The following is a 10428-nucleotide window of genomic DNA, read 5'->3' on the forward strand; positions in this document are numbered from 1 at the left end:
GTTAGAGACCCGTGGAGGAGCAAAGTTCCTGCCCTATGATAATAGCTACACCTCATAGGACTTGCCAAGGGCAAAGGCACTGATATCATACATTTAAGTAGATACGAAGGGTTAATATTTTGTGCATTGTAAATATTGATATTTAAGCTAATTAGATCACTTTTAATGGTAAACAATGGTAGGTAAATATCCAAGAAAGCTGATACTTACCACCATAACTTTTTAATTTTTTAATTTTCCCAAAGAGTTTATTTGGGCAGACCAAGGGACGGAGAGACCCTGCATCTAAAAGAAGGTGTTGGGCCTCTTGGTGGTGAAGCGTGGCTTGTGCTGGCGACGAAGGACCCGGTGCGGCAACAGGAACTTGATCTTGGAGTCGTGGAACTGCTTGACTGCTGGTCGGCGGCACTTGCTGGCTGCAATCTCCTCCACCTTCATGATCTGGATTGAGTGGGAGCGGACACGGTGCCGGGCCCCCATATCTCGGTAGCACTGGGTGACGGCGCCGGCGGTGGCCAGGTCCCGGTACTCCCGGTACATGTTGTGGGTGCCACTGCGGGAATCATAGCGCAGCCAGATGCCGAAGTTCTTTACCCGAAGGGGGGATTTTTCAAACACCTGCCCACAGTAGACGATTTCCCCTGAAGACTTCTTCATCTTCTTTAGTTGAGACACAAAGTACCAGAAGCGGGACTTGGCAACAACATGGTTAGGTGCAAAGATGCGCATGCGGTGGAGGGATGGCGTGGCACTTGGGGGTGGGCAGGGAGCGCCCCACCACCTTGTACTCTCGAAGTGTGCCTGAGAGTTCTCCCCCCGCTCGCCACCACCCACAAAAGGACCACCACCATAACTTAATTTTAATTTTTCATATAACTGTTTTTTGTTCTTGAACTTGTTTGCCACTTCTGTTTATCCAAGAATTGAATGCAAATATATTTTTATACCTGCAAGTGCTTTATTGATTATTCAATCATACTTGTAAAAAATACATATATTTATTTTTAGATAGGGAGAGAAAGAGAGAGAGAGAGAAACATCAATGTGAGGGTGAAACATGAATCAGCTGCCTTCTGCACCCCCACCTACCCTTCCAGGGATTGAGTAAAAAATCTGGGCATGTGCCCTGACCTGGAATCAAACTGGCAGGGTATGACACCCAACCAACTGAGCCATACTGACCAGGGCACTCAATCATATTTTTGATGACAAAATAAGTACATTAGTTGAATTTTAAAACTTGTCCCACATTCTTTGACCTTAAATTTCTATGTGTTAATGTTTTTCTTCTGGACTAACTTATCATTACAATTATTTGTAGTACATGCTCTATTAATATAAATACATTTCACATTTTGATAATTATTAAACACTAGAGGCCTGGTGCACAAAAATTGTGCATGGGTAGGGTCCCTAGGCCTGGCCAGCGATCAGGGTTGATCAGGGCCTTCCAGCTGCCAGCTCCTGTGCCCTCTCAGTTTGGGACACCTTGGGGTATGACCACCTGCTGGCTTAGGCACGCTCCATGGGAGATCAGGCTTAAGCTGGCAGTCAGACATCCCTCTGGCAGCCTAGCAGCCTTTGGGGGATGTCCGCTTGCCAGCAGGTAGCAGGCCTAAGCTGCAGTTGGACATCCTTAGTGCTGCTGAGGAGGCGGGAGAGGCTCCACCACCACCGCTCTACTGACAGCCGTCAACCTGGCTTGTGGCTGAGCAGAGCTCCCCCTGTGGGAGCACACTGACCACCAGGGGGCAGCTCCTGCATTGAGCGTCTTCCCCCTGGTGGTCAGTGTGTGTCATAGGGACCAGTCACTCCCAGTCTTTCTGCTGTTAGGGTCAGTTTGCATATTACCCTTTTATTATATAGGATAGAGGCCTGGTGCATGGTTGGGGGCCAGCTTGTTTGCCCTGAAGGGTGTCCCAGATCAGAGTGGGCATCCCACTGGGGTGCCTGGCCAGCCTGGGTGAGGGGCTGATGGCTGTTTGCAGGCTGGTCCAGCCTCCCCCCATGGGGACCCTCAACCTATGGAGGTTTGGCCAGTCTGGGTGAGGGGCTGAGGGCCGTTTTCAGGCTGGCCAAGCCCTCTGGCGATGGATGCTCCCAGCCTCTCCTTTTTTTCTTTTTTATTCTGGGGTTTATTTACCTTTTATAATTGAAACTTTGTTGTTTTGAGTGGAGCTCAGAGCCGCCGCAGCAGACGGGAAGCCTCACTTCCTCCATCATTGGGGCAACCAAGCCTCCTGCTTGCTCTAGCTTTGTGGCTGCCGGCCGCCATCTTGGTTGGGTTAATTTGCATATAGTCACTCTGATTGGCTGGTGGGCATGGCTTGAGGCATAGTGAAAGTATGGTCAATTTGCATGTTTATCTTTTATTAGTGTAGATAAATGTGTCATTTTATTGGAACTGCATTTTTTAATTAGATGGATACATATTACTTATTGCTGGAGGAGTCTGGGTTTAGTCCCAATGCTATTGCCCCCTCCCCATTTTTAAAAAAGATATTTTTATTTTTATTTTTTATTATTATTTTTTTTAGTTTTATTCATTTCAAACGGGTTTTTTTCAAATTTTATTTTTTATTACAAAGGGTATTACATATGTGTCCATTTTTTTTTCCCCGACCTAGACAGTCCCCTGCTGCCTTTTTAAAAATGTACCACAGCATTTTTATCCACTCACCTCCTGATGGGCAGTTGGGCTGCTTCCAGGCCTTACCTATTGTAAATAGTGCTGCTGTGAAATAGAGGTGCTCTGCATTTTGTATTTGAGCCATTTGAGTTTTTTAAATATATATATATTTTATTGATTTCAGAGAGGAAGGGAGAGGAAGAGAGAGATGAGAGACACATCAATGAGAGAGAATTATTGATTGGCTGCCTCCTGCATGCCCCCTACTGGGGATTGAGCCCACAACCCGGGCATGTGCCCTTGACTGGAATCAAACCCGGGACCCTTCAGTCCACAGACTGATGCTCTCTCCACTGAGCCAAACCGACTAGGGCTTCCCCCATTTTTATAGCTAACCTGAAAAATCTTGTTTCTATAAATCAATAAATAGAGTTTCAACAATGACAACTGGATTAAGTCCTCCTTAAATTCTGTTGAAAGAAAAGATTAGGACATCTTTTAAATTACAAAAGAATTTGTTGTCCAGACTCATTCCCTTTCTCAAATGACTGCAAAGATTTTAAATTGACACTTATTGGGAACCCTGAGCATTTTTAGATCCTCTAGCATTGTACATGTGAAAGGTTTAGGATGGATGACAAAAGACCCTTTATTCTGTGAAAGGGAGGCAGGAATGGAATCCTTCATAGATCTCCCAAAGTCAAACACTGATCCAGCCACCTCTCCTTTATGGCCAGGCCAAACCCAGCCTCCCTGTGGAGTGAGGTTGTTCAATGGTTCCTGCCATGGGTGGGGGGGTGGGGGTGTTGGGAGCTTCTGGGTCTAGGGTAGCAGTGATAGAAATGATTGTGTTCTGAGCCGTCCAAAATGGCAGCCACCACTCTCACGGGACAATTGATTGGGCACTTGAAATGTGACTAGTACATCTGAGGAACTAAATTTTTAATTTTATTTAATTTTAAATAATTAAATATAAATAGCCAACATGGCGAGTGGCTACCATATTGGACAGTGCAGAGCAAGGGAATCTCAGTAATGTCCTGGACTGGGTTTTCCACTTGACCAAGGGACAGGACTGTTGGGTTTTCTCTCAAGGGGAAGAGGAGATGGGACTCTAGTCTTTTCTGAAGTTAGGTCAAAGTATTTCCTCACGCCTAATCCCCAATCCGCATCCCATTACAGAGGACCCAAAGGAAAATCCTGAGGCATCTGAGAGCAAAATCTTAAAGCAACGTGAAGAATTCCTGGGGCGGGAAGGCAGAAATGGGGGCAATCCAGATCCACGCTCTCCTGTGACCTGCACCACTCTGAGCATCCATTTCCCAGGGTTTTCATGAATCCTTTTGGTCCGGCTGTCAGTCTTGGAAGAAAACACCCAAGAAGGAGACCCTGGGCAGGATTTATTGCCTCAGGAGAAATAAGCAAACTGCCTGCAGGTCTGGACAAAAGCGGTCCAGGGCGCTCTGGGTCTGTGAATGGTAAGGAGAGCACAGCGTGGCTTCCCACATGGGGTGGTTATGAGGATGAAACTCAGAGATGAAGGAGTCTGTGATGGTTAATTATATGTGTCAACCTGGCAGACTAAGTGGTGCTCAGACAGCTGGTAAAACATTGTTTCTGGTTATGTCTGTGGGAGTGTTTCTGGCAGAGATTCTCATTTGAACCCATAGAGTGAGTGAAGCTCACCCTCACCAATGCAGTGGGCATCATCCAATCCTTAGAAGGTCCAGAAAGAACAGAAAGGTGGAGAAAGGGTAAATTTACTTTCTCTGAGTAAGCTGGGACATTTATCTTCTGTCCTAGGACTTTGGCATTCCAAAAAAATTGCCTTCCTCTTGAACCTTGGCCTTGGAACCAGACTTAACCCACTGGCTCCACTTGAGCTCAGGTTTTTAGTGTGGACTGGAACTACACCACCTGCTTTCCCAGGCCTCCAGCTTGAAGATAGCAGATCATGGGACCTCTCAGCCTCCATAATTGTATGAGCCAATCCCTCATTATAAATCTTTCTACCCCTGGCCCGGTAGCTCAGGTGGTTAGAGCATAGTCCCAGGAGGCTAGGTTGCTGCTTTGATCCTGCTGTCAGGGCACATTCAAGAATCAACTAATGGCCCTAGCTGGTTTGGCTTTGTGGAAAAAGAGAATCAACTAATGAGCCTGGGCAGGTGTGGCTTGGTGGTTGAGCATTAGTCCATGAACCTGGGAAGTCACAGTTCCATTCCTGGTCAGGATACATGCCCGAGTTGCAGGCTTGATCCCCGATAGGGTATGTGCAGGAGGCAGCTGATCAATGGTCCTCTCTGAAATCAATAAAAATATATTTTAAAAAATAAAATAAAACACAAATCATTAAAAAAGAAAGAAAATAAATTAGAACAGAGCACCAACTCCAACAAATAATAGCTCATAGAACAGAAAAAGCTGATAAGAAAGTACATTAAGTATTTTATTTAAATAAGATTAGCTCTGCCAAAACAAAGTCTAAAGTATGGAGAAAAATTATGTGAAACATCTCAATAATTATTTATATTAGTTACATACAGAAATCACAACATTTTGGACCTATTGAATTAAATAAACTATATTATTAAAATCAATTTCACCTGTGTTTATTCAATGGGACTTTTATAAAGTTAAAAACTGGTTTGGCTCAGTGGATAGAGTGTCAACCTGCGGACTGAAGGGTCTCAGGTTTGATTCTGGTCAAGGGCACATGCCCGTTTTGTGGGCTTGATCCCCAGTGTGGAATGGGCAGGAGGCAGCCGATAACGATTCTCTCTCATCATTGATGTTTCTCTCTCTCCCTCTTCCTTCCTTTCTGAAATCAATAAAAATATAGTTGAAAAAATAAAGTTTAAAAACTCTATCTGTATCTCAAATTATATTTTTATTGTACAGTGAGTGCTATGAAAAAAAGAAAAGAAAAGAACCAGAGCAAAAGAAGGGTGAGCTGGAGAGGGTAAGCCGGGCTGGGAACAAGGAGAGTGGTAAAAGCGTCTATTAAAAGAATGGCTTCAGAAAGCAATTGAAGAAAACAACTTCAGTAAAATGGCAGAGGAGAAACTGACCCACAACATGGAAGCCAACAAAGAGAACCGAGAGGCACAGATGGCTGCCAAACTGGAGTGTTTGCGAGAGGACAAGCACATTGAAGTGTGAAAGAACAAAGATTCCAGAGATCCTGCTGATGAGACTGAAGCTCACGCATTTGTTTTAAGAACTGACTTTCTCCCCCTCCCCTTCCTAGATATGCAAAGACTGACTGGCCAGTGTCATTGTATTTTTGCCCTCCTGACAAATAGTCTAGAAGCTGATGGAGGACGATAGGTAAATCCAGACTGTATGAGGCTGTTTAGGGGATAAAGGGGAGAAACTGAAAGTGTTTTATTCTTTTTCTGAAGTGTTGAGGTCTTTCTAATGCAGCTATTTTTCTTGTTGTACCTTTTCTACTTCAGTACACTTGGTGGGCTGGGTCAATGGTTAGCACTGTATTGGCTCTGTGAAAACATGTTCGTGAAAAGAGTATGTAGTGGCTTCTTTTAAATTGTTAGATGCTGAATATCTGTTCACTTTTAAATCCCAACTCTGTCCTGATCTTACCAGATGCTACTGTACTTGAATGGTTAATAAAACTGTACAGTGCTAATAATAATAATATTAATTATAATAAATATGAAACAATGGCAAAAAGAAACTCTGGAGGATACTTCTATTAAGAAAACAGTAAAAAGGGCCTTGACCAGGTAGCTCAGATGAAGAGTGGATCCACCTGGAGGATTCGGTTAGGGTACATATAAGAATCAACCAAAGAGCATTTGAGATCTTGCTCCCCAGCGTATGCTGTCAGTGTGGCTTAAATAAACTCTTAGAGAGAAAAAAAGAATCAAACAAAGAACGCATAAATAAGTGGAAGAACAACTGATGCCTATCTGATCTCCTTTAACTTCTCTCTATAAAAACCAATAAGTAGAAGGTAACTGGAATGGGTATGTCTATCAGAAATCAAAACAAAATTATGTCCTTTATTGCTTTAAGGTAGCCCAAGTAAATTCACAAACTAAATTAAACACAAGCTGTAAAAAGTACTAACTTGAAATACTTTTTTTTTTCAGACAACATAATCTTGTTAAAACTGTGGCGAGCCAGCCCAGCCAGGTTCGGTGAGCCTGGAGGGGGCAGTGCAGGATTGAGAAAAGGCAGACAAAAAAAGAAAGCTGCGTCTGGGTGGGACGCTGCCCTCTCTGATGGAGAGCTAGCGACAGTACCACGGCCTGCAAGCCGAGTCTTTATTTTACAGCCAGATTCTATGAGGCAAAGTAAGGGTGTGGTTGTAACGTTCTCGTGGGTTTCGAATCTATTCAATTACATGCACCTGAACTCTATCAAGCCCACATCACTCAGCCATGTGGGACCACAGGTTTGGACCATAAGGTCAAGCTTACAACTATAGCTGTTGGCTATAATTGTGCTGGGAGGGCTTTGCCCTCCAAGCTGGAACTTGCACGCGGCTTTGCCACGAGAGGACCGTGCCGTCTCATTAGTCCGAGGCTTGGGTCTGTCCAAACACTGTAGCCGCTCTCCACAAAAACAGCACTTAGGCCCAGCTGGTGTGGCTCAGTGGTTGAGCACTGGCCCATGTTCAATTCCAGGTCAGGGCACATGGCCATGTTGCGGGATAAATTCCTAGTGGGAGGTGTGCAGGAGGGAGCCAAAAGATGAAATTTACCTCATGGCTGGGGGAAAAAGGGAGCCATATACAATACTTTCAACAATGCAGAACTTATCTATCTATCTATCTATCTATCTATCTATCTATCTATCTATCTATCTAAGTGACCAACAGTCCAACTGACCAATTGGCCGGTACATATGATGCGTACTGGCAATTTAAAAATAAATGTTGTGGATACTGCATTTGGTGGGAAAGTTCTCCTTCTCGGAGGGGATTTTCGACAATGTCTCAGTATTGTACTGCATGCTATGCGATCGGCCATAATACAAACGAGTTTAAAGTACTGCAGTGTTTGGGGATGTTTCATACGGTTGTCTCTTAAAACAAATATGAGATCAGAGGATTCTGCTTATAGCGAATGGTTAGTAAAACTTGGAGATGGCAAACTTGATAGCAATTTTCATTTAGGAATGGATATTATTGAAATCCCCCATGAAATGATTTGTAACGGATCTATTATTGAAGCTACCATTGGAAATCGTATATCTATAGATAATATTAAAAACATATCTAAATGTGCGATTCTTTGTCCTAAAAATGAGCATGTTCAAAAATTAAATGAAGAAATTTTGGATATACTTGATGGAGATTTTCACACCTATTTGAGTGATGATTCCAGCGATTCAATGGATGATGCTGAAAAGGGAAAATTTCCCATCAAATTTCTTTCCTTTTTTAAAAAATTTTGAACATTTTTAATTTTCCTGTGCCACATAACAATGAGCTATAGTGTGTCATCAATCTATAGTATAATTAACTTCTTGTCTTTTGCTCCTTATGAATTTACATATCCAATTATCTTTCCATTTACTTTCTCATGGTTTTGCTACGTTGACTAACACTTTTTAACGAGAAAGTCTTAATGGGTTTTGCAGTTCATTTGTAAGCAGCCGGTTGTTGAAGGCATTTCGGGGTGAGGGAGTGCTACTGTGTGACGCTGCGAGGTGTTCCTGGCAGGACTGGGGGTACCCATGTTCCCTGCCCATCAGGACATCTGCAGAAGCAGACCACGTGATGAAACAGCACAGTGTCAGGAGCTGCGGCGAAGACGCAGCAAAGCAGGCGGCATGGAAACAGTGCCGATTTTCACCATCCTCACTCCCCTGCACTGGGGCAGTGAATCAAAGGTGGCGCCAACTCCATTAAAGCGGCTGACAGCAGTTTTGCCCTGCCGAAATTTCTGCTTTGATTCTTTTGAGGACTCGTCTCAATTCCCACTTTTCCTGTCAAAGTTAACACGGCGAAGAGTCTCAGGAATGGAGAGTCATTCTGATCGCATGAGGACAGCAACCTGTGGAGTTCCTGCAGCATCTGGTGTGAACCGAATAAACTCAGAACGTGCGCCGGGCAACCTTAGGGCTCTGGTCCTGGCCTGTTGGATGAGACTTTTGTAGATGGCTAATGTAGGTGCAAAGGTGACTGTTCTAGTCACCAAGAAGGCAAACCCAGCGCTGACTTGTACCAACTGCATCACCAGCACAGGCCTTGGCATCTGACAGCTCCGTGTGGAAATGAGCCTGCACAGCCCTGGTAGGAGGAGAGTTGTCTGCTTTGGTAGGAGGGAGAGGAGATGAGCTTCCTGTTGCCAAGCGTCGGAGCCATGACTACAATTTAACTGACGAGATGCAGTTTGTTCGAGGAATTACCCAAGATTACACTGGGATACCAGTTGGGATTGAGGTCCATAAGGTAGACACTCACCATACGCTGCGAGAAAACAATGTGATTTAAAAACAGAGAATTTGAGATGGTTGAGAAACACATCATTAGGAAAGGTTATTCAAACACTCACGCAGAGATATCCAGCATCATTTATTCTCCTATTCCCAGGCTCCAACCCTCATCAGCCCCTTCTCTTTCTTAAAGGGAAGGCAGTTCTACTTCAAATGTATTTCAGAATAGGACCCAGCTTTCTGATTGATGCAAAGGTCATAAATTCATAAATCTGCCTGGATACTTCTTTATTCAGAAGCTGCTGTTTCTGGCAAAATTAAAAGACAGTGGAAGTGGAAGTGACTGGATCATAACGGCAATCATTTTTCCTTCATTAAGTCCATCAGGTCACCTTCTATTCCCCTCTCACTCAGCTGGTCCAAACTGTAGTACCGATGAACGATCTTCTCGGCGGTGACCACCACGACTCGGACCCCGTGGTATCTTTGCCCAGCTGGCATCCGATGGCAGATGACACCACGACATCAAGGTTCTGGTAGGTCCCCCCAGCATTCCTGTGGTAGTGGCCCGAGAACACAGCTTTGATACCTGCTTTGGCGAACTTGTCTGCCATCTCCTTCCGCACAAGGCTTGGTGAGGTTGAAGTAGTCATCGTCCTGCAAAAGGCCCTCTTCAGCGGACATATTTTCATTGGTTGCTTCTTGCAGGTGACCTGACAAGGGATGGAACCCGCAACCTTGGCAAATCTGGACGACACTGCAGGCCAGGGCTGCCTGCAGCGTTAAAGGCGGTGAGCGCAGGGGCGTCTTAGGGAAGGGTCTCAGGAGAATATCCATCCCTGTATTTTTAGCCTAAACTCAACTTGGCAATAATGTATTGAAAACATATTTTATTTTTTAGAAAAGTTTTAAATTTATAAAAATAATTGTGAAGCTGGTACAGAGTTCCTCTATACCCCACAACCAGTTGCCCCTATCATGAACATGCTATTATTACCGTATTTGCTGGCGTATAAGACAATTTTTTGGCCCTGAAAAATATGCCTCCAAGTGGGGGGTCGTCTTATACGCCAGGTACACTTCAGATAGACTGCCCATAGTGCTTGCCCCGTGCCATAGTGGCCTCCCGATGCCCACCCACTTCATTCCACATACCGTTCAGGCATCAGCAGCGCTGCTGGGTGTATGCTCGGCTGTTATGCGATTTTGCTGTTATGCGATTTTACCACACTCGCAAAATCGCACACAGCCGACCATACACCCAGTATGATAGCGCAAAATCACGAATCGCGATACCATACTGGGTGTATGGTTGGCTGTGTGCGATTTTGCGAGTGTGGTAAATTCGGGTTACCGTATATTTCTTTACATATGCATTGAATTTTAAAGAAGGC

The 10428-nt window shown here is 44.4% G+C and overlaps 1 pseudogene; it reads right to left on the reverse strand.

The window, feature by feature from the left end:
* Window positions 1–234: 234 nt before the first annotated feature.
* LOC102766555 lies at window positions 235–9687 on the reverse strand (annotated as a pseudogene).
* Window positions 9688–10428: the final 741 nt, after the last annotated feature.

Source organism: Myotis davidii, unplaced genomic scaffold (assembly GCF_000327345.1).
Source record: "Myotis davidii unplaced genomic scaffold, ASM32734v1 scaffold461, whole genome shotgun sequence".
NCBI classification, from domain to species: Eukaryota; Metazoa; Chordata; class Mammalia; order Chiroptera; family Vespertilionidae; genus Myotis; species Myotis davidii.